The sequence below is a fragment of the Lycorma delicatula genome, chromosome 4 (genome assembly GCF_047948215.1).
Source record: "Lycorma delicatula isolate Av1 chromosome 4, ASM4794821v1, whole genome shotgun sequence".
Taxonomy (NCBI): domain Eukaryota; kingdom Metazoa; phylum Arthropoda; class Insecta; order Hemiptera; family Fulgoridae; genus Lycorma; species Lycorma delicatula.
The window spans coordinates 194,785,955-194,813,394 of NC_134458.1; the positions used below are offsets into that span (position 1 = coordinate 194,785,955).

The window sequence follows — 27,440 nt, forward strand, 5'->3', positions numbered from 1 at the left end:
TTTTTGTACGATAACCGAATATAATTACTGCATTCGCATTTTTCTAAATAACGGCCTGATTATTGTTTCCGAGGCGTGTCTGATATTGGGAAGTTTTACTGTATAAAGTTTGTCTGTTATCACATCACGCGAGAACGAACCGACCGATTACATTCAGAATTACGGGATACATCGTGTTATCCCACGGAAGGTTTTAAGCCATCGACCGAGGCCCTAGCTCCCTTGAAGTTTAAAATATTAAAGATATTCATTTTTGAAAAAAATAGATTGATCTTTTACTTCATTATTATATTTCTGCCACCAGGGTAAAGAAATAAGTTATGGATATTTCGTTGTGAATACTTTAGTTACCGTAGTTACTATTATTCCATCTTTTGTAATTCAGTTTCTTTTTCAGGTTTCTATAAAGCCGCAATACTGTAATTATTATCTATCTATCAGTATTATTCGCCACAACCATGAGGATAACGTACAATACAGTGGTCCAGGGTTGGAGCCCCATGGCTAGACGAGAAGAGCGAGGGAAGCGAGTCCTCATCAGCGCCTAGTATATATGTATATATATATATATATATATATATATATATATATATATATATATATAAATGGAGAAGTTAGGTTTAATGAGAGAAAATAAAAATTCTAAATTCATTTGTTAAGTAAAGCCATTCATTTTAATTTTTTCCAACATACACATGCGCGCACACACGCACACACAGAGAAATTAATAAAAGTTTAAATATTGCTAGGTACCGCCATCATAATACAAAATGCAAGTAATAATAATTTTCTGTGTTGGATATAGCCGCTCATTAGGCTTGTTAGTGTAGTAATTTATTATGGCACATTGTGCCTACCTCATATCTTACTACTTACACACTAATCTAGTCTGCATCCTAAAACCGTAAACGAAACCATCATCATCATTCTAGATGTGTGCTTTGCAACGTTTCATTACACGTTTACTTCCTTCCTCATTTCTTTCAATTCTGTCACTCTCACTTCATCACACTTATACATTTTTCTTAAAAAATCCTTTTCTCTTCATCATTCTATGGTTTCTTTTTTTTCTGTAATATTAGCTTCAACACGGTATTAAAATAATCTTATCACAGATTGTCTTCGCTTTATTATAATGTAGAGGTTTGTTTACATTTAAAATTTAATTAAAGAAATAAATATAAATAGTAATCAAAACCCTGGATCCCTACGTGAGTGATTAATTTCAAATACCATTTTATTTTAGATAATTAACATTCATAGACGTTTTAGCTACAGTGTCCAAAAAGTGACACAACCTTATAAAAGAATGTTTCCTTCTTTAATCGCGGAAAAATGAGTTACCTATTGCAGCAGTAAATATTTATTGTCTCCCAATACATTAGATATGCCAGTTATACCCAGTCACAGAATGCCTTCACAGAAACGTATGGTGTGGATGCACCAAACAAGTATTCCATTCAACAACAAGTTTCAAGAGACAGCGTATGTTATAAATGCAGCCAAAAGTGGTACACGAAAGCGCTAATACCAAAAACGTAGATTGACGTGCAAGCCTCATATTCTATTAGTCTCAAAATGTCTGTGCGACGCATACCTAGCCAGTCTGATCTCCTAGTTATAGTGCCCACATCGCATCGCGCAATTGTTTAAAGATGCATCCGTACAGAATTCGTGTTGTTCATGAGTTGTTACTTGCAGACACTGAAAAATGTGTAGCTTTCTGTCAGCGGTTAATGTGTAACGCCAGATACAGAACAGAGGGAAGAACTCGATGGTCGGTTTTGGTCTGACGAGGCACGGTTCCAACTAGATGGATACATGAATGTACAGAATTCACACATTTGGTGTACGGAAATTCCACATCACCCGCAGGAGTTTTCTCTGCACCGACAAAAAGTGGGTGTTTGTTGTGCAATTTCACTTAGGCGAATCTTAATGTCGTTCTTTCACGGCGCAGTTAACATGAACGCTACATATAGATGGTGCAAAATATTGTGAACACTATAGTTACAAATTAACCGGCTTAAAAAGCCGGTGTTTTTTTTTTAAGAGCCGGTCATAAGGTATACCTTACGACCGGCTAGAGTACACGTGGTTTCAGCATAGCAATGCTACGGCTCACACAGCCAATACCAATACTGACTTTCTTGGATCAGTGGTTTCATGGGCAAGTGATTTCAAAGGGGTTGTGGCCCCCTCAATCTCCTCATTTTATCCCCTTGTGAGCTATCCTTGTGAGAATACGTTAAGAATGCGGCTTGTAAAATTCATCCTCACACCATTCCCGAATTGCTGAGCGAACTTGAACGACGTGTCGCTGCAATTCCTAAACAAACGTTACAACATGTGTTTAAGAGCATGGAACGTCGTATTTAATTATGTGAATCGTATAATGGAGGCCACTTTCAACTACTATTGTAACTTATTCATTTTCTTATAAGGCTGCGTCACTTTCTGAACACTGTATAATCATTGGAGTCTTAACCACCAATATTATTTTAGGTAATCATTCAATCTTGTTACAATTTTTTTTTTTTTCAGTAAAAACTAAAATATAAAATTTAAATTGAGATTTTACAGTTTGAAACAAACACCCACTATTTTTAAGTATAAAGAAACATTATGGTATGTATGAGGGAATGCATTACTAGAAAGTAATGCACTGTTGCTCGTAACTTGTACGAGTAAATGAAAACAGATATAGATTGAAACAAATACGACATAAAATTATACTTTATTTGATACAAAAACTTACGATTAATTTTCCACGGTGAACCGGTCTTCTCATTCCTTAAATAAGGAATGTGGAATTCCTGAAATGAAGAATTCTTTCTTTCTTTGTTTCAATCACTACCCACTGCGTGTTAGGTTCATCATGCCTTGTGAAATGAATATCTTTAATATCCGACTTTAATCGCGGATAGAAGGGAATGAAAATCATAGACCGCCAAATCGTGAGTATGGAGACTGGTAGAATATGTTAAAATTTCAACCTGACTTATCGGCTCTGCGGATCGTTGAACATGTATAACATAATGGTGCACCAGAATTTCATCGCCTGTCACAATATTGAAAAGGAAGTCACCTCCGTCTTCATGATAACGTTTCAAAAGCTGTTCACAACATCTCTTTAAATATTGTTTGTTCTTTTTTTGTGTTTGCGTGGCACTTATCCCGAACAGACTTTACGGTCACATCACGACTTGTAGGTATGATGTGGTTCTATAGAGGACATAATAGAGAATAAAAAATCTCAAAAGAGCCACCGGTAGGCCTAACCTGCCATGCCGGTATATAGCCGGTAGGCGGGGAGGGCCTATTAAGAGTAACGGACACTCCTCTGGGTGGCGTAATACCATCAAGTCGGTCCGGCCCATGGGAGTAGAGAAATAAACAAAAAGACTTTACGGTACCCTAAGTCGTGCAGTAATTTGTCCTAATCGTTCTTTCGATAAGCCTATCTGGGTAACGATCCGTTGTTGTGTAATGAGACGGTCATTACACAACTACCCAAACAGGAGTGTAAAGTGTTTATTAGGTTGTACGAATGTAGCTTTGTTTCACCGTAGCTGTGCAAAGACTGAACCGATTTAGATGTATGACCCCGCATAGGAATCCTTACGTTTCCGGGACTGTCATAGGCTATATAAATATATATATATATATATATATATATATGTTTAAATCAGTTTTAAAAATTCGCACTTTAATTATCCTATATTAAAGATTAATGTTTGTCAGCAATGTTTTTTTGGCAGTCGTGTTTTTAAGTTTTAATGTTTATCACTTGTTTTGAATTAATTCATCCACCACCTGTTAGTTCGTCTCATCGTTCACAGAAACCGGTTCACAATCGCGAGATTTATCGTAAATATTCGTTTTACTAGCTTCTGATGCACGAAATTTTATTTCCCACCTACTCAGACTACTTTCATGAACACTTTTATCACTATAAACGGCTTTTAAATGACGAAGAATGTTACTATCGTTCATTTTTTCCGCTTTAAAAATTTAATCATTAAACACTGTTTTAACACTCGTTGACTTAGCTGGCTACACGATTCTACAACAGCTTCACAAAATACGCAAGAGCGTGGGTCAGCGAATTTTGAAATGTTAATAGTAAATGAATGAAACTACAAGATAGCAAAATGTTTCGCTTTGTACACATTTTGTTCACCCACTACAGTCCATTGTGCATTAAATTTCAGCTGTCTCTTATAGTAATACTCCCTTATACTAAGGGGATGAACTCAGTCAATTTACTTGATTATTTTACCGATATTTACCACAAATACGAACAGGATTTTAGCGTTAAATTTAACCAAACAACAACATTACATTACATGAGAAGTAAGCGAGCTTGTCTTTTTTTTCCGGTTTTCTTTTTTGTTTAGTAATATTTCTAAGTCGTTGATTAAATAATGCACACAGTTTCTGCAAAATTGAAATTTATAAAAAAATGGACCAATGTGTGTGGTTTCTGATGCATGGCTTACACACAACTTAATTTAAAACATTCTATTTAAATATAATATTTTTTCGTTTATTTAATTCAATGATTCTTACTAAAGCGCGCGAGCATACCGTATTTAATTCGCGCGGGTGTGACAGTACTAGCGGCGACGGACGGTACTAACTAAACCAGTGTATTTCACAACTTACATAAAACAAATTATGCTTGTACGGTCGGCAGACTGGTGTAGTCGTGATGCTTAACGCACCAGGTACCGAGTTGACCGGGCGATCGAGTTCAAGTCCCAGCCAGACCGAGTTACATTTTTACACTTTAAATATTATTGATTTATTTAATGCCACCTCTCACCTGTGACGTAACAACATAGCAGACGACTCGATAAGCATTTTTTGGGGCGGGGGATTTTGCAAAAATATTGTTTTTTGCCAATATTATTATGTTCTAATCGTTAAAAAATGTGTATAAAGAAAAATATGGCCTTAGTTAGGCGAAATCTTGAGATACAAGCAATAACCTTGCTTTAGACCTTCACCCCCTTGACCTTTTAAGTTAAACATTTAATGGCATCAACGCCCCACATATAGAAGTAATCTGACCAAGTTTGAGTAGTTCAGGAGATGTAAGCTGATTTAGAGACCAAGACCTAACACATACACGTACATACGAACATTAACATCCGGAAAATTACAATCCAATTTATCGGGTTCCTTAGGTGTCAAAACGTCAAGATCCCGTGAAAACCGCATATGCCCAAATTTGACCGATTATAATACTTTCCTTTCTAGAGCTATGGCTCTGCTATAGTGCTAGATAGCAATGTAAAAATAATGCATTATATTAAGCATTTACTTCAATAATATCGGAAAAATTGATTTTTTTAGATATCAGTAATGCACCCCGCGCTTTACCCCCTAAGAAGAAGATTACTTTAATACTTGTTAATTCCAAATAGACTGGAATATCAAAAACGTTATTAATTATTTGGTTTTAATTTAGACAAAAACACCAAAGGTTTCAATCGCATACTTTGTGAATACTGTTAAACGAAAGAGCAGGGAATTTTGACCTAAAACTGCCGACAGGTCCACCGAATTTTTAATATAACCACACACAAGTATCCGACTACTCTCCGCCAATTCTCTGCAGGGCCAGAAAGCTTAGAAAACCAGTAACATACTATATATACAAAGAGCGTAACAGAAACTTGTATTGATTTTCCAATTCTACGTATGAAAATCAACACAAAAGGATTCTTTGAAAAAATGATGATTTCTCTTTATCTTTCTATCCGTCACTTTGTGTTTTTTAAAGAAAAAATTTATATTTGAAGATCGGATTGAAAAAAATCATTATAATACAGAGAGATCCAAAAGTCGCGCACATCATTAAGATGTCTACAAATAGTTGACAAAGTTCTATCGGCTACCGCAAGGTAATACCATGGAGATTAACAAAAAATCTAGTACCATTGTGTTGCGTATTGATTACACAATGTTTGCAGTAGTACTTTGTTTATTGCTTGGTAAACGTGTAATTTTTCCAAGAGCACCGAGTTTTCGTTATTAAACAGTATTTTTCCGATCGTTCTTATACGCGTGTTTAGAAGAATGTGGCAAAGGCTAACATTTCGACCGTAACGAGATTAATCGCCCGTTTTAGTGAATCCAGTTCACTTGCAGAAGAGAAGAGAGCCGGGAGATCAGCTGTTTTAACTGATGCTAAACGGGCTAAGATTAAGAATGTGACGCAGCGTTCAAAAAGCTTCAGGAGACTATCAGCGCAATCTCAAATTTCATATTATTTATTATTGGTTTGCATGGCATGGCATTTCTCCCGCAAACACTCCATTCGGTCGCCCTAAAGCATAAGACCGTATAACTGTGTTACAAACGACTGCTGAGCCACGAATCAGTTAGCGACCAGTCCTAACTAGGTCCTACAGCTAACCTAATTGCGTGAGCGAACTAAGCGTGCTGCTACAAACCATTCGCTTTGTGTCCCAACGTTCACTTTTCATATATAAAAATGGGTAGCCGCACCCCGTAAACTAATAAAAATATATATGACACTCAATAAATTAAATTTACTTCGTCAAGACAGCAATTCGCTGCCGCCCCTAGGCCGCTGAATGCAGGCCAGTGCCTGTCCACCAATAATAAAACGCTTGGAGCTTTAATTGCCTGATGGCCACCCATAACTTTCGGTTAGCTTCCCACAGCAGCGAGGTAGGAGTCTTTCCTTAAATAAACTACTGATGCCGGGTGAACAAAGCAGCGGCATCAAGGAACAGTGTCGAAGTTAGAGAGTTCGACACTGCCTAGGCGCCCGTAAATGGGGTTCCTCCACCTCTTTAGAAAAAAAAACCTCTGCGAGGTACTAGCATAAGTCACCACTCTAACCTCACACAAAATCTTCAAGGGAAGCCCCTTCTTGTTAATGAGAAATCTTTTAAATTTATTTAATATTATTTTATTTAACGTAGATTTAATTCTATTATTTTTGTAATATTACTCATTCGATTAATTCGAATCGTTCAGTTCAAACCTAGCTCACACAGTGATAGAGGCTCACAGTTGATTAATTTAATTCGTTAAAGTTTATGCTTCAACAGGCAAATCTTCACTACTACATGTATATAAATATTTTTATTTTCTTTTTTTTTAGATTTTTCGAGATGTAATATATCCAAAAATACGTTCTCAGTTATGCCAACAAACATGGGTAAAAATTTGGTGGGATTGATCAATTAGATATTTTTGTTTACCTCGAACAAACAAAAAACCCTTTTCCTCTTCATGTAATATAATATAATATATATATATATATATTTATAAATTTTCACTGATTCAGTAAGTCATAACACAATCTTTATTATTTTTCTTTTCATAAAAAAACTTATTAAGACATATTTATTTAAAAAATAATAACACACGCGCGCGCACACACACGAAATTTTCAACCGTTAAATTTTTTTTTTTTTTTTTTTTACTTCCGGGACCACACTTAGGTATTTTTTTCAGATGAGATGAATGACAATTTTTGTAGCGTGTGAAAAATGCCATTCCGGTCCGGGAGCGAACCCTGGACTTGCGGTTGAAAGGTCGAGACATTACTAATCGCTCCACATAAGCCGGCGAACCGTTAAACTTAAAAAAATACGTTTTATCAAATAGCCCTACCTGTAAACAATCTACTTTTCAGTTGTTTGGAGTGTACCGCCTATCTTCAATTTCCAGCTACGACAAACCTAATTGTAACCAGAATTGCCAACATTTAACATACTTCACTGCTACTTTTGAAATAACTTTTTCTACTGCTTGAAGTTTCATATAGAAAATAAAACATTCCGAGTTTCATTCTCGAGCAGTTATTTTAATAATATTGTAGACCCGATTTTGAAACTACAGCTCTCGTTCGGAAAGTTGCTGTGCACTGGAATTATGGAAGTGTAACGACGAAATTTTTTAATTTTTACTGTGTATTTTTATTTGATTTTTTTATAGAAACGATATTACAATAACTTAAATAGCTTATAAAAGGTCTTGAAAATGATCTCCAGCCTCATTATGACACTGCACACTTTTCAATTTGTTTTCAAACACGTTAACCGGCTGATGTACTGAAATGTCTCGTATTGCGGTTTTTAATTCGTAAATTGTGCGTGGTGTGTCATTATACACTGCTCGTTTTGCTGCCTACCCCACAGAAAGTAATCAGCGGTAGTCTGACTAGGCGATCGTGCAGGCCACAAAGCCCTGGATAGATTCGTTAACTGACGTGTTTACATTACGTAAACACGTCTCTGATCTGTTAGCTGTATGAGCTGTGGCACCATTTTGCTGGAATCAACAGTGATTGATTTCCAATTAACTGACTAACAAAGTTTGTTAAAAGAACACAATATCGATCACTGTTAACAGTATTTTAAAAAAAGGTTGAATCCACAATTAGCGTTTTAATCACAGCGATACAACACTGCAATTTTTGCGTTGTATAAAGACTGTTCGTGTAACTCATGGGGGATAGTTATCGATGGCAGTCGCGTATTTTTTAAATTATTTCCTTCCCAGATGAAACCACTGTTCATCTCTAAAAAGTGAAATATTGAGGATACTAATGGTATTTTAGTCGATAAAACATTTAAACCGTTGACAATAATTTAGTTTTTGTCACAATCTGTAGGTTTCAGTTCTTAAACAAACATTACACTGTAGTGGGAAATTTTCAATTCTTTTCTTACAGCTTTATGTGCGGTAACAATTCCGATAACTTATTCTGTAGTAACTTAAGCACTGATTTTGATGGACTTTCGATCATAGCATCCGAAATATCAAGCAGCTTGTTTAGTTTAGGTGGTGTTTCACTTCGATCAGCAGCTTGAAAAGAGTATGTTGCCTGAAATTTTTCGACAACAGTTCGAATTACATTCCGGTGACGAACAGGAATAGTTTGAAACTTTTCAGGAAAATTGTACTTCACTAAATCAGTAAACTTATCAGCGTCGCCCCGTATCGGGGATTATCGTTGATCACGAGCGCACTGAGGGTCTGCGGATCTACCGGCACGCCCGCAATGAGTATGTTCATTCCATCAAGGAAGCCAAACTCAAGTTTTGGCAAGACACCATGCGTGAGTTGCACCGCAATCCCTGGCAGCTCGCGAAGTCTTGTTACTGGCCAAAGTCATTGCGCGTGCTGTCCAGTGTTCGATGTGGGTTTGATGGTCTTGACCACACTTTAACGTCAGTGGCGACTTACCAGGCGTTCCTGGATACTGTATTTCCTGACGCTCCGGAGGGTGAAGCAGAAGTCGGCATTAGGGGGGGTAAGATACCATTCACTGGCGTACGGGCTGTGGAACCCGTAGATATAGATCCGAGTGGTTTCTCGAATGGCAGTGAGAAAGGCACCGAGGATTGACAAACTTGACCCGGATATTTTCTTCTGCCTGTCATAAGAGAGCCGCTTGGCAGACTGTTCTCGGGGAGCTTAAAATGGGGTTGCTTTCCGACTTGTTGGAAGGTGGCTTTGGCGAGGGTGCTCTTAAATTAAATCAGGAAAGGATCGGAGTAAGGTCAGCAGTTACCGACACATCAGCCTCTTGCCGGTAATCGGCAAGTTGCATGAAAGGCTGGTTGTAGAACGGCTCTGGGAAAGCATCGATATGAACTCATTTCTAATTCGAGACCAGTATGGCTTCATGAAAGGAGTTGACACCGAGGATTGCATCTTAAATGCTCTTGCTGAGGTGGAAAACGCCGACTGTAACTATGTTTTGGCAATTTTTATTGACATAGAGGCAGCATTTCCTTCCTTGTGTTGGAGTTCTATTGTCTATGAGTTGGAACGCCGTAATGTTTCCGTAGCCCTGCAGACCTTAGTGCGTGACTATTTGTCGGATCAGGCGGTTCTGTTTAGGGATGCGCAGTTAGTTGTGGAAAAATCCGTCAACAGGAGAAGCCAGCAGGGCTGGCTTCTCCTGTTGACGGATTTTCCCTTTTTCCTGTTGACATTCCCAGAAGGGGTCACGGCCCAGGATTTCGCTGATGACTGTCTCCTGTTAGTTCGCGATAATTCACGACCGCAACTAGAAGACCGAGCGCAGGCGGCGGCTTTCTCAGCCGTAGAGGGTTGGATGGACATTCAAAATTTAAATAATTCTGTGCCAAGACGAATTTTATGCTTCTCAAGGATGCAGACAAATTATTATAGAGTCGTAACCCCCGTATTAAATATAAAGGCTGTGTAATCAGTTGAGTTCGAGTTCATAAGTACCTAGATGTTTTGCTTGATAAGAAGTTGCGGTTTAGCAACCACATTAGGCAAGTAGCGGCGGAAACCGTCTCTGTGATGGACAAGCTTAGGAGGATTGCTCGAAAGGATTACGGACTGTCGGGCCGTTATTTGAACATGGTGTACCGAGGTGTCTTCAAAAGTATGACCTCTTACACGGCGTCGATTTGGGCTCATAGGTTGGATAGAAATCGAGCTTTTATTCAAAATTTAAGGAGTGCCCGGCGTAGAGCCTTAATTGTATGTACTGGTGCTTTTAAAACGACATCCTACGAGGCTACTACTGTATTGGGAAAGGCTCTCTTAATCGATTTAGTGGTGAAAGTTCGGGCGGCCATGTGGAAATTGCGAAGAGGCAGGGAGGCCGAGGTATTTTGTATGCGGTTTAGAGCCGGGCCAGTACCGGAGCGGAACGGTGATCTCAATGCACCGGTTCTAAATTTCGAACAGTTGCCCATCTCCCGCCTGTAGAGGAGGCTTTACAGCCTCGCGATGGAAGCATGGCAGCAAAAATGGCACGCCACGACTAAAGGAAGGTTCTTGCATAGATTTATACAGGATCTGGGGGGATGGTATGTCTCTCCTTCGGTTTTAAGGGCAACGGGAGCCCGAGTGCTCTCCAACCATGTAAATTTAAACCAACATCTGTTTCGGTTCCGCCTGGCTGCTTATGATCTGTGCGTCTGCGGAGAGGTCCTGTTAAATGAGCATATGATGTTTGACTGCCCTTCTCTTGGGGGGGGGGGGGGGGCAGAGACTGGGCCACCCTGGAACTTAGAGGTCAACGTGAAATTTGACGGCTCATAAACGGCGAGTCAGTGTGACAAGAGCCGCATCTTCGGACTGTGTGGGAGTTCCTCGATGAGGTTGCGTTGTTCAATCAACATCGGTAGATTAGTTAAGGGTAAAGTATAATGACTCCTACCGTGCTGCTGTGAGAACCTAATCCAGAGATAATGGCTGGCCACCAGCCAGAAAAAGTTCCAAGCGCTTTAAATGGTGGACAGGTACTAGCTGGCACCTATACTATGTAAGTATAAAAAATATGATATGGTTTTCCATTTTCGTTTAAATTTATAAAGCCAAAATCTTTTACGTAAAGACTTGTTTTTCAATATAATTTAAAATTATCTACTTCAACCATTCGGTTTAGATTTATAATTTATATGTTGCCCCCCATGATGGTTTTCTGGGTGCTTGAGGTATGGTAATTTCTTATCTTTTTTGTGCTATTAAAAGCACAAAAAAATAAACATCATTATGTTTAAATAGGTAAAACGTAAAATTATAATAATTTAATCTTAATAAAGCGAAAACATTTTTTTTTTTAATTTTTAATTTTTACAGTCTAATAATAGAAGAGATATTACAAAAAAACAAAAAAAAGGTCCTATACTGTTGATTAAATTTTTATATTTAACATCAGATGAAATAATCAGCAGTTTACTTTATTTGTAACTTATAGCCTCAGTAATGCATATTAATATTCATGAATATAGGGGTTTGTTATGTAAGTAATCACGCATGTCCGCTGCCCGAGTGGAAAGTGCTTTAATACGTAAAAGTATATCTTTGGATAGGCGAGGAAGGGATGAAAAGAGAAGAGTCAAATGTAGTAGGATTAGGTTACGTAATTTTTGATGACACGGGCTTTCGGTTACATTTAAATATTAAAAAGCGGAAAGGGAGGCGCGCTTGCTCTCAAAGAGTACCATATTTTAACATAATTATTATTATTACACTAGAACTTTCAACTAATTTTAAAAACAATATCTTTACAGATATAACCATACAATTCTAGCCACTAACTTGGGAATATACATTTCGTCACAGTTCAGCCAAACTGAATTATCATCCTTATATCGATTTTTATCCAATATTCTTTTGAATTATCCTTTGGCCAAAATAAATGAAAATTTCGCAATACGTAACCTAACAACAGAAAAAATATATTTTAAGACTTAATAAATTGGAATAAAGATTGCATAGTGAAATTCGGGAACGTACATATTTTAGAATGATTTTTACTTTCTCGTCTAGGTAGCGCTATAGCAGATCTATAGCTGTAGAAGGGAAAGTATTGTAATCGGTCCAATTTAGGCATATGCGGTTATCACCGGATCTTGACGTTTTTACACCTAATGAACCCAAAAAGGATGGAAATTTTCCCGATGTTGATGTTCTTATATTCGGTGTTGGCGACTAACTCAACTGATATATCCGGATCTACTTGACCAATTTTGTCCACACTTGATCAGATTAGTTATATATATATATATATATATATATATATATAACGTATTGATGCCGTTAAAATTTCAACTTAGAAAATCAAGGGAGTAAGGCTGTAGAGCAAGGTAACATCCCCAGTATCTTGAGATTTCGCTTTGATAAGATCATACTTTTCTTAAGCACATTTTTTTTACGATTAAAAAATAACAAAATTGAAATAACAATTGTCATAATCGCACCCACATCCGAAAAAAATGCTCTAAGTTAGTGGCTAAGCATACTGCGTCAATAAGTGTAACCACAAAGGAGCGCTAGTGTCCCAGTCCGCTATCTTGAAATTTTCCTTTTTCCCTGTGGGAAATTCCATTTTTCCACATCAAGTTAGACAGAGAAATTTGAAATTCCACAGTGATGGCAACCAAACTATTTTTTACATGTTAAATAATAATTATTTAATTAACTTTATTTAATTATTGTTTTAAGGTAGCAATGATGTACTGCTGCTGTAGTCGTCTGCTGTGTTGTAACATAACAGGTGAGTAGTAGAATTAAATAAATGAATAATATTTTCAGAGTAAAAAAGTAACTCGGTATGGCTGGGTTTCGAACTCGATCGCCCGGTCGATTCGGTGCATGGTGCGTTAAGCCTCGCAGCTAGACAAGTCTGTCGTCCGTACAAGCGAAATTTTTTGTAATTAAGTTGTGAAATTAGTTTGGTTAGTGCCGATCGTCGCCGTTAGTACCGTCACACCCGCACGAATTAAATACGGTATGTGCGCGCGCTTTAGTTACAATCATTGAATTAAATAAACGAAAAAAAATATATTGTTTAACTTTCTTTTTTTTTTTTGGTCGATTACATTTACATGTTATCATCGTCTGGAAAACAAAGATAAAATATAAAAACAAAATATAAAATCTAACAAAAAACCACAACAAAATTTAAAACAAAAAAATAATCTTAAGCTAGAAATTTAAAAACAAAAGTAAAACTTAAACTAAAATATTAAACACAAAAACATACAACTATATCACAAATAACATACTAAAAAATAAATTATAACCACTGATAGACAAAAACTTAAGGATAAATAGTATTTAAAGAAGAACAATATATATATAAAACTAAAATAAATTTAACAAACTCCAAGAGGAGTGTAAATGGCTCCTTCTCCGATAACAAAAAATAAATAAAAATTTAAAACGAAATTCGTAACACTATTAAAAAGTATCTATTAAAGTAATTCTAAGAAATAAAAATACCCGGTCGAATCCTTCTTTATCTTTGTCCCGTATTAGACGAATGTTCCTGGGAAACTTAAATTTCCGACGCAAGGCCGCATATCGCATGCAATCCACAAGGATATGGTGCACAATCAAGTGTCAGTTGCATCGTATGCATACTTGTGTGCTTACTGGTACGTGATACACTTGAGTAGCTCTCGTATGTCCATTCGCAATCGGCAGAGGACCATTTCCTCACGACGAATTTTTCGGTATGAGGAGTCCCATGGCAACACAGAATCTTTAATGTGCCGGAGTTTGTTATTTACTGTCCCGTTCACTCATCTTGCCACTTTGCACGGAAATGTGAGTTTTATATAGTTAATAAAATCGGGATGTAGTAAAACTGGTAGTAAAGGATGGTTGACTACATGTGTCTTTAGCAACAGAATCTGCACGTTCATTACCCGGAATCCCCACGTGGCTAGGGATCCAGCAGAAACTAACTTGTGTTGCGATGGTTCGACTGACTGATTGCGTTGTAGGTTTCCATAACGATAGGACGTTAAAAGTGGTGTGCAGGTTTAACTGTCTCAGACGCAAGCGTTCAATATGGGAACGACCGTCCTCGAAAGCTTCTCCCAATTCAGGTGTCGCCATACGCCGTATTATTCACGATCTTCGCCCGGGCTATGTCGTGCGACCTGCATTGTTTGCCCCCAACCCGGTGTCCGATATCAAAGTCTTTCACCGAGGCACAAGAGCGCACTTTGCAGGCGCGGTCTTACTAGGGCAATTAACAGCCCTGTGCCCTGCATGCGCGCAATGACCACACATCTCATACTGTGCTCTATAGCGGAGAGAGGAGAGACCAAAGTCTTGACATTTGAAGCACCGGGGTACTTCTGTACGGTCAACGACCCTGGAAGAGGTCCACCCAAGGAACAGCCGACCACCGGCCACCAAGACCTGCCAGATCTTAGGCAAGGTTTCAAACACCCAGTGGATCTTTGAGGCTTCCTTCCGCCCCAACTGCCGGACCACCCTGGCCCCTTGAGGAAGTCCTTGACAGCCATATCCAACGCTGGATTTTGGCTGTGTATCGCCTTGAGGGTTTCGGGTACCTCTGCCCTAGTTGCTCTTGATAAATCATAAACCATTATTTGAGGCCTATGCTCGGCCAGCAACTGAGCTTTCAGCCCGTTCTTCCTAAGAAATTCGGCCTCCAGCAGCCGCTTCTCCTGCTTCTCATTAACAATCTCTAAGATGACTCCATGGTCTCTTGTTTTTGTGACCCGGGAAATCTAGAACCTTTCCTTCCGCGGATCCAGGACCTTCTTCAGGGTCAGCTCCATCATCGCAGACGAAGCCCCCGGACCAGGCGTCACAGGGACCACCTTGACAGTGGCCTGCTTAATTTTGATAGCCGGCGTCTGGACTGGCGGCGGGGGACTATCCCGCTTCGGCCCCAGCGCGGCTGTTACCACAGCGAAGGAGACAGGTTTTTATACCTTCTCCTCCACCCGTTTGAGGGAAGTGTGTATCTCGTCAAGGACCCTCCCCGTTTCCGGTTTGAAGTCCTTACCTCCTTCCACCCCCTGATTCACCTTGCCCGACAGTCGAGAAACGATTGAAACAAGGATTAGGTTTGCGCCCTGGAGGTTTTCGTTTTTCAACGCTAGTTCAGCAACCATCAAGGAACATTCAGAAAGTTACGAGCCGACCAGCTATCTAAACTCGACCGAAAACCTTCATTCCTTTTTTAAGGATATTCTGGGCCATGCGGACCGTATACCCTCGATCCGCCCTATCCGTTTGGATCCCGAGGTAGACCCCTTCAAGTGAGGCTTCGCCCCGGAATCCTCCGGGACAGAGCTGACCACCGCACCACTATACTCCACCATCCTCGACTTCGCACGGAGCTGCCCTTCAGCCTTGGCTCGCTCTCCAATTCTGTGCATTCTCTGCACGGTTCCGACCGATGTCTTACCCGCACAGCTCGACGCAGAGGTTTTGGTTGGATTTTTCGTGCATAGGACAGTCAAAAGCGGGGTGATTTTGCTGTCTTTTGAGACGGGCAAAACAAGATGCTAAAAGCTGGTCCCTTCTATTCCAAAGTGATGGCCACCGCAGTCAATAAATAAGCTTACGACACGGCTTGATCTAAAGGCACCCTTTTTTTTATAGAGGTGGAGGAACCCCATTTACAGGCGCCTAGGCAGTGTCGGGATCGCTAACATGTTCCGTAAGATATTATTAGGTGAGAATGTGTTCCTGCGCACTACTGAATAAGCCTCCACCCCTCCTGGAAACCACTTATACAGCATTACTTCAGGAAGGGGGAAACGTCTGCTCATACAATCGGACACCGCAGTCAATGGAACGCTAATACAATCACACACTCAACACAAAGATACAAAGCCCAAGCAATACTAAGACACAGCAAAGTACAATTCCCCCGACACACACAATCGGAACTCACAGACTAACACCAAACGCCCACAACAGTCAAACAAATTGCGGTACACATACACGCCACTCATATACACGCACGCACATACCCAACAGCATGCACACTCTCAGGTACTTAACACACACTTACACAGAACTTGATAGGTCGTCCACAGTCTAAGCTTCAGAAGAGGAACTTACCTACGGGCTCGAGCCGGTGTAGTGACCACTGCTTCATTGCATCCAGTCGACCCCCACAAGGTCAAGGGGTTCTGTAGACCGCATCCCTGTCCGCCAAACAGCAACTCTTCGGCCTTCTGCAGCGACACGCAGTTTGTCTACAACTGCTTTGGAAAATCCCGTCACTGAGTTCCAGTTCTTTTCTTTAGCTAGCATTATTTGCTCGAAGTCTTCAGGTAAGAACACATCCCTTCCATCCAACGTGTCCAAGACTTTGCCACGCTCTAGTTTAAAATGGGGACACTGGAAAAAGACATGATAAGACGTCTCTTCAGTTTCACAGCCATAGCATCTATCCGTGTAATCGAGCCCAAATCTAAAATAATAGGCTCTAAAGCCCCCATGGCACGGCATAAGCTGCGTTAAATTGAAATTTATCAAGCCATGTGTTCTCTGGACCCATCCACAAACATCCTCAATCAATCTGTTTGTCCACTGGACTTTTGCAATATACATCCACCTCTCCTGCCACACCACTATCAAGTCTTCCATAATATCCGAATTGACACGTTTCTTTTCGGCAGCAATCAGTGGTCCGCTTTAGCGTAACCTTCTCCGATTAGTTGCCTCTAGGTTAATCGGGGGCAACCCAGTTATCACTTCCACCGCCACCCGGGATACAGTCTTGTAAGCAGCCGCCACCTGTAGGCAGCATTTCCTGTGAAAGGACTCCATTGTTCCACTATATCTTCCGTATATAACATCTGTCCAGACTTCAGCACCATACAAGAGCGTGGCATGGGCCACTCCTGTAAACAATTTCCTCCGTTGTTGACCTAATCCTCTACAATTTGGCAGAATCCCAGTTATATATAGCATTACCTTCTCTGCCTTTTCAGTGGCTTTGACAGCATGCCTACCGAACCTCAGACGAGCGTCTAAGCAATAGCAGGTTTCGACAGTATTTTCCTTTCCTAAATCTCGACCGCCAATGTCGGATTTTTTGCCGATCACCACGATTTCGGTCTTTTCCGGCGCCACGGATAGGCCAACACCCTTCACACAGGAGCTCTAAAGGCACCTGTGGAAAGCCAGAGGAAATAATGATATACAGTATCTAGCATTTTAAGCACGGTATGGCGCGCTGAAGAGTAGGCGACACAACCATAATCTAAATGGGAACGAACTAAGGAATAATAAAAACGTATCATACATGACCTATCGACTCCCCAATTAGTATTGCTACGGATTCGCAGCATATCTAAAGGTTGGAACATTTTGTTTTTAATTCTTTGATATGTTTGACCTAAGTAAGGCGGCTATCAAAAACTAAATCTAATAACCTGATGTCGGGAGTAATTAGGTCTCCGTTGAGAAAAATTTGCGGAATAAAAGGGTCCCGCAGTCGAAAAAAGACGACAAAGTTGTTTTCTCAGGTAAAGTAGTGAAGCCCGGTTTTTTAAAGCCCTGGAAAAGGAAATCCTGGACCAAGTTTCAAGGCGAGATATAATGTTCTGCAATAGTCTTTCTGCTGTGGCTATTGAACAAAACAATATATATAGCTAGTCGTCGATTGCTAATAGCGTTTTGGCAATCAGCATTCTACCAAGGAACGAAAAAATCTTTGGTTTCCCGATGTTTGTGGGAAATATCTCTTAGCATTGTCAAGTATCAGTGGCTTAAAATAGGTAAGTTCGTCAAGGGTGTCTGTACCATCGTCATACTGTGATGGGAAGGCTTTTTGGTAACTGTTCCAATCTGCCTTTTCAACAATCCATCTCCGTGGTCTTTTATTCATCTTGCGGTCGACACCAAAAGCTATGGTAATTGGCCTGTGGTCACTGCCGTGAAGGTTGTTACAATCAGACCAATTGAGACAAGGGGGTAAATTTAGTGAGCATAAGGAGTGGTTGATATGATATTGACGATGTACCAGAAGATGAGTCGTAAATGTGTATAACCCATTATTCAGTATACAAAGGTCCAAATCTTGTCTCACTTTGTTTATCATATTTTCTCGAGAGGCGCAGAAATATGAGTCCCAGAAAATATGGTAGGCACTGAAGTCTCCTACTATTAACGACGGCGGTGGATTTGCCTGAGAAGATTTGATATTTCTAAGGCATTGAATTCAGAGTTCGGCGGGAAATACAAATTGCAGATATGCAATTTAAAGGGTACTGAGATTTTTACAGCAACAGCAGAAATGAGGGTAGTTAGTTGTAGCCATGTAGCCGACACCTCGTTCCGCATGAAAATAGCAATACTACCACTCTCTCTACTATCTACAAGTCAGTTGTATCTCTCACATTTACACCCTCTGAGTGTTGACACATCTTGCTATAATAGTTGCGTTTCTCGGAACCACATTAATAATGGTTTATGTGCGCGCATCAATACTCTAACATCTCCAATGTCGGACCGAAGACCTCTAAAGTTCCACTGAATAATGCTTATAAATAATGGGTTGCAGAAGTACTGGTAAATATGTGTCAAAATTAGTTATAGGTGATCCGGTTTTTATTTTTCGAATTTTTGATTTTAAGAAAATCCGATGTCCTGGGATCGGGCGGTTCCTCTACCACATCCTCCAGTAATCGTGGTGTTGGAGGGGCAGATTTAGAAAAATGGGAAGTTGCAGTCGACATTCCAAAGGAGGTGGTTGTGCGGGCTCCCTTAACAGTGAGCTTATTTGGTGGCTTACCAACAGCTTTCTTTACTCCTCTTCACAAAGGTTAAACTTTAGGGACATGAAATTTCAGAGGGATCAAACTGTTGGTTTCACTGGCTGCAACTATCGACATTTTATTCATCTTAGTAAGTTCTGAAATAGTGGTTATAAGTGAAGAAACTTGATCAGATAAAATCTGTACAGGTGTTTTTTACTTGCTGCAGGATCCGCATTGTTGGTTCTCTGCATTTAAACGAGATTTGCTAGATGTTGCGGCGATGAAAGAGATATCGGGTTTAACTAAGTTACGAGAGTTGATTAATTTTCTATATTCTCTTCGTGCGGCTAGAAAGGATAGTTTCTGCTCCGTTTAGATTCCGAGAATTTCCTTCTCTTCTTTAAAGGTTGGGCAATCCCGAGAGCGAGCTGTATGTGATTCACTGGAGTTCGCACATTTCTCGTTTTCTTGGCAGTTAGTGTCACTGTTGTCTTCCTTAGCACATCGAGAGCAGATCTCTGTTTTTAAGCAAGAAGTTGTAGCGCGACCACACCCTTGACACTTGAAACATCATCGTCGGTTGGGTATGAATAGTCTTACTCAAACCGATAGATAACCTACTTTTATTTTTTTTGGTGGTAATGGAAGGTTAAATGTCAAAATAAGGGAAGGTGTAAGTTCTTCCACTCTGCTTAGCCTTTTCATTCTTCGCTTCAGCCCCAGAAGTTGAGTACAAAGCTCACTAGCTATTTCATTAAGGTCCATCTCCAAGAAGATTCCGGCAAAAGATTGCTCCTCGCCTATTATTTAAGGATTTGTGGCATACCCCCTTTATATTCATATTACCTATACTGGTAATATGTAAGAGAGATCTACTCTGTTAATCATTAAACGTCTCGACCAATATTCATTCGTCTCCTAACTTCCGGACAACTTTTCCGGTAAACCTCCTGAACACGTTATCACTTTACTTATCAGGAAGGAAGAAACCTTATAATAGGAGCCTCCTTCCTGAATGTTCTGAAGAACGATAAATCGTATATTTTTATACAGTGGATGGGATGCATCACCATTCACAGTATTTTTTCGATATAGTTTTTATTTTCATTGGACAACGCCGAGTGAGGTCTTTTCACATGATAAGGTTTGGTGGTTTTTTCAGATGGACCACAAATCATCGTAAGGTTATTTTGTGGAATAGTAATTTTGGTCCCACGAGTACTAGCGATAAAACGGACCTTTCCAGCCGAGCGCACGCGCAGTGGAGCTAGAGCTAAATACAACTGGGTTCACCCAGTTGCCCAGAGGACATCGTTCAAGACTCACTACGTAGAGCCATTCGCGGCACGATAAGTTTCCACCATGGATTACGGTTGCGCTTCGTAAGGTGTCGGAACTTCATTGAGTGTTTGTGTAAGAAGAGATAATGTAGAATGTTGTAATGTAATTTTGTAAGGGTATATGTTGTAATTTGTGTAATGTTCTTGGTGTAGTGTGTGCGTGTGTATAGTGTAAATTGTTCTGCAGAACCGGGTGTCGTGGGAAGAAAGGCTGCAGAGGCAGCTTTATATATAGGGCTTAGATAAGGCTTTGGGAATGCCAACCCCAATAGTCTTAGAGAGTAAGACTTCCAGTCGGGGATTTAAATAAAATAATAAATGTTTTTTAAATTAAGTTATGTGTGTGTATGCCGTGCTTTAGAAGCAACCACAGTCGTAGGACTTTCCCGCGGCTTTAGCCACGTGACGAGAAAGTTCTACGTGTTCTCAGTGTTTTTTCTAAAGTGAATATTTTATATTTCACAAAATATTCAAAAATTGAGAGTTAACAATTGTCCTTTTCATGTGAAAAATAAACAACTTGAGCCTCAGCTGGACCAATTATTCAGAGTGAAACTAAAAGGTACATCAATATTAGAATTACTATTTTCGTTTTAGACAATCATTTATCCATTTCTTATCGGTTTCTTAGATTAACCAACTAAATAATAAATTGGTTTTGAAAAATAAATTCGTTTAGGGAATCCACCAATTCTTTTTTACTCTGTTTTTGAAGCTTTCACTTAATAGTACTGGTATGGTATTTACGATTTCCTCTTATTATTTCAGTAACTATGCACAGCTAAAAGAAGCCTAGCCCACCTAGCTGTTCTAGTGCTTAACTCGTCATCGAAAATTAACAGATTTTGAAGTCAAGAGTTCTAAGGTTTAAATCATAGTAAAGGCAATTACTTTTATACGGATTTGAATAATAGATCTTGGATACCGGTGTTCTTTGGTCGTTGGATTTCAATTTACCATTGAAAACGATATGAAAAATCTTTAACTATAGTTATTTCTTATTTACACATACACACACACACACACACACACACACACACACACACACACACACACACACACACACACACACACACACACACACACACACACACACACACACCAACAACAAGGTCAGGGTCACAGGATATTTTTACCTCTTCAGTAACTTCTTTAAAATAGTCAATAATACAGCTTCTGTGCGTAGGTAATAAAGTTTTTTTTTATATTTTTCAGTTTTGTTTTTATTTCAAAACGGTGTTTCCTTTAAAAACACGCCTCGTATCCACATTAATAATGTTTATTCTGGCGTAATAATGTTCGCTGCCCGTACAACCTGATGGTAAGAAGTCGTAACCGGTCAGCGACATGTAATCGAAAAATAAAAACTGTACGAAGGATTACTTAACGTTCGGTCAAACTCAGCTTGTTTTCTTCGGCCTCGGCTTCTTTAAAAGGTTCCATTGATTTAGGATGCTTCGTTTTAATATCATAACCCTAAACCCAAGTTTTATCACCTGTTGTGACATATCTGGGTAATTCTTACTAAAAAACGATGTCAGCTAACAATTGTATTGGGATATTACATTTTTTTGAAAATTCAATAGTTTTGGAACAGCTACTAGTTTTCGCATGAGTCACAGGATATTTTTACCTCTTCAGTAACTTCTTTAATAAGGATCTCGATTATTGATCACAATATCCCATATTGTGTCAGTATTTACATCAGTTTTTAATGTTTAGGACGTCCAACCCATTTCTCATCTTCACGGTCCTCTTGAAACCGTTTGTATTTATGATATAACATCCACGGTAGAAGCCTTTTCTAACATCTTTACTATTTCGCTGCACTTATTTCCATTTTTAACGAAAAATCTTTGTTCCATTATTTTCAAAAATAAATCCCATATTTGTAATAAAATTTGATTAATTAATTCTCGCTGTCGAATTTGAAATATCAGTCTAAATATGGCTGAAAAGAATTATATATGTTACGTGAAAAACCGAAATTAGAGAACGTCAATATTCTCCGGTGAATGTCGACACATACCAAATACGCCGGTGAAACATCGAACTATTTGCTTGTTCGGACCTTCGCTGCTATATGTCTACAAGCGCAGATAAGCTCTGGGGGTGTCGAAACGATAACTAGAAATTAAACAAAAAAGAATCACCCGATACCAATATTTAAGTTTAATAGATTACGAGAAACCCTCGTAAAAAATTCTATTTAAATTTAAGCCAAACATAACCTACGCTCTTTAACGTTAAATATACAAATTATATATATGTTTTTCTCCAATATTGGAGGCGATAAATCAAGTTTATATCATTTATAAAAAAAATCTTATCAAATTTTCAGCATTTTATAAACTGAAAGGATCGATAGAATATACAGAATATGATAACTGCATGGATGAACGATAACGATAAAAATAAATAGTCAGATGGTTTGCCCTTTGTTAAATTTTTTTATACAAACATTTTTATTCAACTTTCTACATGCTGAATGCTGTAAATTTGATTAATCGCCACGGATGTTGGAGAATTAACATATATCATTTCTGTATTTAAAGTTAATTAAAATTCGAGCGTAGCTTATTTTTAGCTTGAATTTAACCTTCCTTTTTTTACGAGAGTTTCTCGAAATCTATTTACTTTTGAGGTTGGTACCGGATGATTTTTTTTTAATTTCTAGTTATTTTTCAAACCTCACAAGAGCTTATCTGTGTTTGTCTACATATACCGCTAAGGCCCGAATAAGCAAATACATCGGTCTTTTTACCGACGCATTTGTATGTGTCTAAATTCACCGGAGAATATCAAAATTTGCCCGATATCGGTCAAGGTAACATATACATTAGAGATAGTGCTGCGATCGCATGGGAAAAAGACGAACTCTGTCGAATAGACATCGCACAGAATTTAAAATCTCTCGGTAATTTTTTATCAACGTTGTACACTTCGAACATATTTTTTTATATTTGTCCGCCTAATTAGGGGAAAAAAAAAAAAATAAATAATACACTTTGTAAAAGCAGTTTTTATTTTATTAATTTTTTTCAGAAAAAAATTTCAGAAAACTTCGATTCTTTAATTTTTATTTTGTAAATAAGCTACAAGTAAAGTAATGTAAATCGACATGCAATACAAACAAATTTCCTTTTCTTCTTCTTAGTTATTTTACTTTATGAATATTTACACGCAAATATAACATCATAATGCTAATATAATTTAACATATAAATATAAAATATACATGAATAATTAATCATCATGTAACTTAGATTTACATTCAGGGAAGTAACTAATTACGAAATCAGTGTATGCGCATGTGCGCGCGTGTGCGAGCGTTTGTGTATAAGTACATATAATTTCGATATACTAAAGTGATATAACCTTTTTGGATCATACTTTAAACACGCTTTTTCCAATTCGAAAAAAAATACGAAATAATGTAGCTTCAATTGAAAACAAAATATCAAGTTAATCACATCTCTAAATACAAATCTAGGATGTCACATGTAGCTGGATACATTTTAATGTACATTAATATATAAAGTTAACAGATAAAGTATTAAGTAATTTTACAATATTTTGGTTCAGGCTAAAAACCAAATTTAAACTAACGTATATAGATTCGATCAAAATTACAGGGAAAATATAAAATAGACAAAGTGTTCAAAAAGTGACGCAACCTAAAAGAAAATGAGTAAGTTCAGTATTTGTTGAAAGTGGCCCATTATGCGCGATTCACATAATTGAATTCGACGTTGCATACTCTTAAACACACATTGTTACCTTTGTTGAGGAATTGCAGTGACGTATCGTTCTATTTTGCTCTGCAATTCGGGAATGGTCTACGGAAGAGTTTTGTAAGCAGCATCCTTAAGGTATCCCCACAAGAAAAAGTCAGGAGGTGACCGAGGGGGTCACAACCCCTTCGAAATCAATTGTCCATGAAAACACTGATCCAAGAAAGTCATATTGTTGTTGGCTGTATGAGCCGTAGCATTGTCCTGCAGAAACCACGTGTACTCTATCAGGTCTACAGGTGTACTGTTTTGACCCACCGGGTTGATCTAGTGGTACAAAAGTTAGCTGATTTTGAAGTTGAGAATTCTAACTTTTAAATCCTTGTAACGGCAGTTTACAGTACCTTTATACGGATATGAGTACTAGATCGTGAATACCTGCGTTCTTTGGTGGTCGGGTTTTAACCGGAGGTTAAATAGGAAAAGAAAAAGAGAGATATAGTGTTTAAAAATTGTTGCACCATCTGTATTTAGCGCTCACTGTTCACTGTGTAATGAAAATTTGCCTACGTGACATTGCACACCAAACACCTACTTTCCGTACCTGCGGCTGCTTTGATTTTCCGTAAACCAATGTGTGAAATCTGTGCATTCACGAATCCATCAAGATAGTAGTACCATGCCTCATCAGACCAAAACCAATCATCGAGTTCTACCCTATCTGGCGTTAAAGATGACATGAACCGCCGACAGAAAGCTACACGTTTTCCAGTGTCTGCAGGTAACAACCGTGAACATTAGGAATTTTGTACGAATACATCTTTAAAGACTTGTGCGATCCCTGCGGGCACTGCTAACAGAGAGACCTGACTGGCTACATAGGCATCGCGCATCTCTTTTGGGACTAACAGAATATGCAGGTTGCATGTCCATAAACTTTTCTGGTGTTAGCACTTTCGGTCGACCACTTTTGGCTGCATCTGCTGCATTTTGTGTTTCTTGGAACTTGTCGTACGCCGATTGATGGAGTTCTTTTTGGTGCATCCACACCATAATTTTCCGTGAAGGCATTCTGGATCTGGGCATAACTGGAACATCTAATATATTGGGAGACAATGAATATTTTCTGCCTCATTGTGTAACCCGTTTTTCCTCAATTAAACATGCAACAAAAGTAAGAAAGATTCTTCCATAAGTTTGCCACTTTTTGAACACTGTAAAATTCGAAAGTGGTCCATCTGAATTCAATTTCTTAACGTTATTATCGTTGATAGTTTAAAAAAACTTACCATGTAAGTTCAAGGCTTGATTTATTTTTTTTTTTTGCCAATATTTTAGGATTAGACAATTTCGGTTGAATATTTACAATTAAATTCTTTTCCTGAAGTCAGTCTACTAACGAGATATAAAATCATAATGCTTGAAGGATCGGGATTTAAACCTGGGAATTCCAGATGATGGTCGATGATGGCATTCGATTAATGCGATCAATTCCGAAACAATTAACTGGATATTCAATTCGATATTATTTTTACTATTTTAGCAACAATTATTTATCAAATAAGAAGTTGATCCTTCTAAAAAAAATGTATAAATGAAACGAAAATTCTCACTTTACCCGCTTACGTTTTCAACTAATCCCATCTAACCGTTCCAGGAACCGTTTGATAACTCAAATCCCATACAACAACGGAAACGGGTGACATTTTTTGTGTTTTTTAGAAGGGTTAATTCTTTAATTTGTGGAAGAAAATACATTTTTGCAGCATATATTTAAGTTCAATAATAGAAAAATGATTAGCATTTTTGGTGCTATCTGAGTAGGGTAAAGATATCTCCCAAAGTGATTATGAGGGAAATGAACGTTCAATTTTTGGAAGGAGCCCTGATGTTCCAATGTTGTTTTTTTATACTGTGAATACTTAGTCCGTTTTCAGAACCAAATTCTTTTTCTTATCGTTCTCCTTGTTTCCCGCTCGGGTTGTAAGTTAAAACCTCTTCTAATTATACACCTCCGCTAAGTTCATAGTTAAAATGTAACATAAGTATCCCGAAACAAAATAACTGTAATGTTGGAAAACTCCTATTTTGTAACACCAGGTTTCCTAATTTTTCCTAATACACAGAATTCCCACGAAGAAATAAAGAAACTTTCAAGACATGTTCCGCTGGTGAAAATAATGAAAAAAAATCATAAAATCATAGGTCTGCAAATAATATTTTTTCAAGTTACGGCCAGCGAAAGATTTCGCCCGGATTTCAGCTTTTCTAATAGAAAGAAGCCCAACTGTAATTTTTGGGACAAAAATTTAGGAATAAAGTTTCTTATGTAATTTTAGCTTGGAAATAAGGAAAAAGAATTCCCAAAACTCTAACTGCGGTAGTTTTTAAGATATCTGACGTAAAATATAAAATTCACTGTCGAAAAACAATTTTTCTATAGATTATTAATAGTTATAGCTTTGTTAAATGACTAATAAATGTGAAAGATTTAGTTACAAAACTTGTAAAAATTTAATTTTGAAATGTAAATACAGGCAATAAAAAGCAAACAGAAACTTTTAAAAATCGATTTTTTTGTCGAAGCAAAACAGACGAAAAGTAGGCAGAAAATCGTGTTATTCTTTCTGTACCTAATAAAAATTATTCTAAATACAGCAAAACAAAAAAATAAAATGCATGAAATGATAAAAGTTAACAGAACAACAAACTTCAGTTACAGTAATTGTTCAAATTTTCTCCTTCACAAGTACACAGCACAGCCTGACGTAAAATATTTCTGGCGGCTTTCCGTATCATCTCAGGATCGTTTCATATAAATTCTATAGCATTTCGTATTTTAATGAGTAATTCTTTAGCATTAACTTTTTTTTGGTATTCTATCGTTTATATTTGGCCCTAAATGAAGTAATCTAGTGTCATTAAAGTCATGTGATCGTGGGGCTATTCGCGGTCCAGCGCGTCCAATCCAGTTTAAGAAATTAGCATTTAAGTAATTTCTAACGACTAAAAAAATATTTGGCGTTGGACCATCGTGCTTTAAGATCATTTACAATGCAGTTTATAAAGGTACATCCTCTAAAAGAGCCGACGATTTATTTTTTATAAAGTGAACGTATGCATCTTCCGTAAGGTTTACATTGAAAAGAAACGTCCTAGAATGTCGTCGTAAATGCCACACCAAACATTGTGAAAACTATGTTGAAAACTATTTTTCAAAACTATTGTGTGGATTGTTTTCGTTCCGTAAGTGACTATTTACAGAACTGAAGCCTCCGTTTGTGGCTAAAGTTGCTTCATCAGTAAATAAAGTTAAATGTATCTATCCGCGTTGTCTAG

At 38.1% G+C, this 27,440-nt stretch overlaps 1 protein-coding gene across 6 annotated transcripts in view; it reads right to left on the reverse strand.

Moving 5' to 3' along the window:
- LOC142323005 (uncharacterized) overlaps positions 1-27,440 on the reverse strand; it is a 381,529-nt gene that overhangs the window by 63,664 nt on the left and 290,425 nt on the right. The window contains exon 1 of one of the 6 annotated variants that reach the window (XM_075362103.1): positions 12,082-12,167. The exons of the other annotated variants lie outside the window; for them this stretch is intronic. The gene's annotated coding sequence lies outside the window, so the exon portion shown is untranslated. Of the gene's footprint in view, positions 1-12,081; positions 12,168-27,440 lie in introns of those variants that run through there. 6 annotated transcript variants of the gene reach the window in all.